The 4,943-nt window shown below is 39.5% G+C and overlaps 1 long non-coding RNA gene across 4 annotated transcripts; it reads left to right on the forward strand.

Annotated features, from left to right (window-relative positions):
* Positions 1–341: 341 nt before the first annotated feature.
* On the forward strand, positions 342–4,097 carry LOC108889470 (uncharacterized). 4 transcript variants are annotated; one of them, XR_007809781.1, is made up of 3 exons: positions 342–393; positions 654–714; positions 3,890–4,097. It is a non-coding gene; the product is annotated as an uncharacterized LOC108889470 (long non-coding RNA). The 4 variants fall into 4 exon arrangements; XR_007809780.1 differs by lacking the exon at positions 654–714 and adding an exon at positions 3,022–3,082; XR_001961995.2 differs by lacking the exon at positions 3,890–4,097 and adding an exon at positions 1,524–1,618.
* Positions 4,098–4,943: the final 846 nt, after the last annotated feature.

Raw genomic sequence — 4,943 nt, forward strand, 5'->3', positions numbered from 1 at the left:
TGACGCAACATTATCACAGAATGAAACACCACCAAATGAGCAACAGTCAGTCCAGACTAGTTAAGCCTGTATGTCAGCAGCAGCTGAGGTTGTTGCAGGTTTAAACATCCTCAGTCAATCAATGGATCAGACTGTTTATCCTGCTGTACTTTTATTTTCACCCCAAGTTTTAACAAAGAAAATGTGACTCTGCATCTGTCAGTTGTTTATTGAATTAATTAACACATACACGTGTGACAGGTAATTATTATTATGATACTAAATTGGTTATAGTTTGTCAATTTACACTTTGTTTATACTTTGACTGCGCGTACACGTTGGCAGCGTAGCTACGTAGGCGCGTTCCCGCGAGCACTCGTTAAAACCTCCAGACTGCGCAGGTGGTAAGCTAATGTGTGTATCAAAACTTAGTTTATAAAGTTTTTTCTAGTATATGAATGATAATTAATGGTGCTGCTTTGTTTCACAATAACTCTGCTTCATTCTGTAAGTATGTAGTGAAGGTTTCATCGCAGTATATTTACTTTGAAATGAGTTTTACCTGCCGGTATTAGCGGGCTAACATTTCTCTGTAGCTGCTTTGCTAGCTTAAAGTTCGCCCGTTTTTCTGCTGTTTTGTGCTGAAAATCTTTATTTTGAATTGTGTTGTTAAGGGATCTGGCTTTGGACCCGAAGTCACACACACACACACAGCCCACTTCTTCTATCTAACAGGTACGGAGGTGTGTGTGTGTGTGTGTGTGTGTGTGTGTGTGAAGTGTGTTTTGGGGACTTTGCGATGTTTTTATTTTGCGTGGCTCATATAGAAGTGTGACAGATTGTTGTAACAACTAATATGTGTTCATGTAATTCAAAGTGAATGGTATCAACAGGTATTTAAACTCTGTGACATCTTTGTTTGGGGTTTAATAATCTATAAACCTGTTAATGACATATGTTGAATGGTTGCCTACGGTGGCCGACGAGGGCAAACGCGCTTACGAACAGCTTAAGAAATCACGCAAAAATAAGAAAAACTCTGAATAAGTTTTAAACAAATGTTCTGCACATACAAACAACACAACCAAATACACAAACACGCTGCTAAAACAAAAAACAAATGCAACATATGAAACGCTGCATATCCAGTCAACACAAGGGAAGTTGTCCAGGCCACTAGGGGGAGCGCTAGAGCAGCTGGAGCTGTAATAATAATGTTAATGTTAGTAAATTAGACCCTGAAGTTATGGCAGTGTTTGGCAGTAAGTTAAAGGAACAGACGCTTTTGGTTTTGCATCGTTTCTGTATCTGCAGCGCGTTTGTGTTTTTGTTTGTGTATATGTATGTTTTCTTGATTTGCCTTTGTTTTGTCTCTTTGCATGTGTTCCCCTACGCTGCAGTGCATTTCCCCCTGTCAGCCACTGTAGTTATGATCTGTGAGAGCAGAGGGTACAGAATAAAAAGCTCTTCTCTGGCTGCAATAAAAGGAAACAAAGTCTCAAACACACACAGAGCTCACATTTTTGTGTTTGAATATCTAACAGGAGGTGCCAGGAAAGAGTAGTGTTGTCTCCAGACAGATCATCTGAACACCAACACACAGTGTAGAGGGACACGCATATTAAAACCAACCACACAGGTAAGCTGCCGCACACACACACCTTTCCTGAAGAAAACTGCAAAACACTAATCAAGTAGAGAATTATCACTCAGCAAACAACTGCCAATATTTCTTAAACTTAATGTAATTTACAGGCTTGTTTTGAAAGCTTCTTTTGAGGTTGTCCTCATTAACTGACTGCATTCTGAGACTTTGCCTTAAAATTGCAGTCTAAATGATGACACATTTCACAACGTTACTGCTAAATTGTGAATTTTTAAGTAGTCTTAGTTTGGCCCTGAAGTCAGACTCACCATCAAAGTCAGTCAGACCTCTCTCTGTCCTGTAATGACTTCTGTGTTGTGTTAAACTTCATATAATCATTAAATAGAGAGTTAGCCATTTAACAAACACAAATAAACAGAAGATCTGACTGGACATGATAAATCAAAGGCCTGGCAGAGTGAAAAGACAAAATCAGCATGATAACTGATTTCCTGCTTGCCCTTGCTTGTGGATGTGTTAAAAGTTTGAAGATTAATTTACTTTAAATGGTCCAAAACCAGCTAAAAAGTGGGCTCATTGGAGAAAACAGACGTGGTGTTGAGGCTGCATGTTGACAGATCCACCTAACATGCAGTGTTTACTCGGTCGGGCAGCTTGTCTCCTCTAAATCCAGTTTCTCTGGTGTTCTCAGGTGTCCTCCTGCGAGCACAGACACTAACCCACCATCAACCTGTGGAGGTGAGGAGGTAAACAGCTGCTGACTCTGACAGGGGTCTGAAACATGACGCAACATTATCACAGAATGAAACACCACCAAATGAGCAACAGTCAGTCCAGACTAGTTAAGCCTGTATGTCAGCAGCAGCTGAGGTTGTTGCAGGTTTAAACATCCTCAGTCAATCAATGGATCAGACTGTTTATCCTGCTGTACTTTTATTTTCACCCCAAGTTTTAACAAAGAAAATGTGACTCTGCATCTGTCAGTTGTTTATTGAATTAATTAACACATACACGTGTGACAGGTAATTATTATTATGATACTAAATTGGTTATAGTTTGTCAATTTACACTTTGTTTATACTTTGACTGCGCGTACACGTTGGCAGCGTAGCTACGTAGGCGCGTTCCCGCGAGCACTCGTTAAAACCTCCAGACTGCGCAGGTGGTAAGCTAATGTGTGTATCAAAACTTAGTTTATAAAGTTTTTTCTAGTATATGAATGATAATTAATGGTGCTGCTTTGTTTCACAATAACTCTGCTTCATTCTGTAAGTATGTAGTGAAGGTTTCATCGCAGTATATTTACTTTGAAATGAGTTTTACCTGCCGGTATTAGCGGGCTAACATTTCTCTGTAGCTGCTTTGCTAGCTTAAAGTTCGCCCGTTTTTCTGCTGTTTTGTGCTGAAAATCTTTATTTTTGAATTGTGTTGTTAAGGGATCTGGCTTTGGACCCGAAGTCACACACACACACACAGCCCACTTCTTCTATCTAACAGGTACGGAGGTGTGTGTGTGTGTGTGTGTGTGTGTGTGTGAAGTGTGTTTTGGGGACTTTGCGATGTTTTTATTTTGCGTGGCTCATATAGAAGTGTGACAGATTGTTGTAACAACTAATATGTGTTCATGTAATTCAAAGTGAATGGTATCAACAGGTATTTAAACTCTGTGACATCTTTGTTTGGGGTTTAATAATCTATAAACCTGTTAATGACATATGTTGAATGGTTGCCTACGGTGGCCGACGAGGGCAAACGCGCTTACGAACAGCTTAAGAAATCACGCAAAAATAAGAAAAACTCTGAATAAGTTTTAAACAAATGTTCTGCACATACAAACAACACAACCAAATACACAAACACGCTGCTAAAACAAAAAACAAATGCAACATATGAAACGCTGCATATCCAGTCAACACAAGGGAAGTTGTCCAGGCCACTAGGGGGAGCGCTAGAGCAGCTGGAGCTGTAATAATAATGTTAATGTTAGTAAATTAGACCCTGAAGTTATGGCAGTGTTTGGCAGTAAGTTAAAGGAACAGACGCTTTTGGTTTTGCATCGTTTCTGTATCTGCAGCGCGTTTGTGTTTTTGTTTGTGTATATGTATGTTTTCTTGATTTGCCTTTGTTTTGTCTCTTTGCATGTGTTCCCCTACGCTGCAGTGCATTTCCCCCTGTCAGCCACTGTAGTTATGATCTGTGAGAGCAGAGGGTACAGAATAAAAAGCTCTTCTCTGGCTGCAATAAAAGGAAACAAAGTCTCAAACACACACAGAGCTCACATTTTTGTGTTTGAATATCTAACAGGAGGTGCCAGGAAAGAGTAGTGTTGTCTCCAGACAGATCATCTGAACACCAACACACAGTGTAGAGGGACACGCATATTAAAACCAACCACACAGGTAAGCTGCCGCACACACACACCTTTCCTGAAGAAAACTGCAAAACACTAATCAAGTAGAGAATTATCACTCAGCAAACAACTGCCAATATTTCTTAAACTTAATGTAATTTACAGGCTTGTTTTGAAAGCTTCTTTTGAGGTTGTCCTCATTAACTGACTGCATTCTGAGACTTTGCCTTAAAATTGCAGTCTAAATGATGACACATTTCGCAACGTTACTGCTAAATTGTGAATTTTTAAGTAGTCTTAGTTTGGCCCTGAAGTCAGACTCACCATCAAAGTCAGTCAGACCTCTCTCTGTCCTGTAATGACTTCTGTGTTGTGTTAAACTTCATATAATCATTAAATACAGAGTTAGCCACTTAACAAACACAAATAAACAGAAGATCTGACCGGACATGATAAATCAAAGGCCTGGCAGAGTGAAAAGTTGCATTAATGTGAAGCAGATCAAATCTTATTAAGACGACTGCTTATAAAATAGCCACAGTTAATGCATGGCATACTGTAAATGTTAATTTAAAGTCAAGAGTAGCAAAGGAGGTGCCCAGGCTTAAAAGAGAAACTGAATCAACATCAGGTGACTGACTCTTAAACTTTCCTGGTTTAATCGTCAGTACAGAGGATAAACAACTGTTAGAAAATATCTGGTTCTTTCATAAAAAAAAGTCAAAACTACAAGAAGCATGTGGGAATAAAAACTGAAAGAGAGAAGTCTGTTACAGCTCCTATTTCAAAAACCCCATGACAGAGCGTTAAGTCCTTTTGCATTCACTGCTCACAGTGAGATAAAGACTGAACCTTTGTCTAAAAGACTCTTCAGTTAGTACACTTTGCACACAGTACACTTACTTTACACCTCGTAGTGTTGCCTCAAATCTGACATGACTATTGTGCATTAACGGAGATTGTAGCTCGCAACATGTGATTGCAGTTGTCTCCTGTCAGAATATCCGC

Source organism: Lates calcarifer, unplaced genomic scaffold (genome assembly GCF_001640805.2).
Source record: "Lates calcarifer isolate ASB-BC8 unplaced genomic scaffold, TLL_Latcal_v3 _unitig_1574_quiver_1606, whole genome shotgun sequence".
In the NCBI taxonomy this organism is placed as follows: Eukaryota; Metazoa; Chordata; class Actinopteri; family Centropomidae; genus Lates; species Lates calcarifer.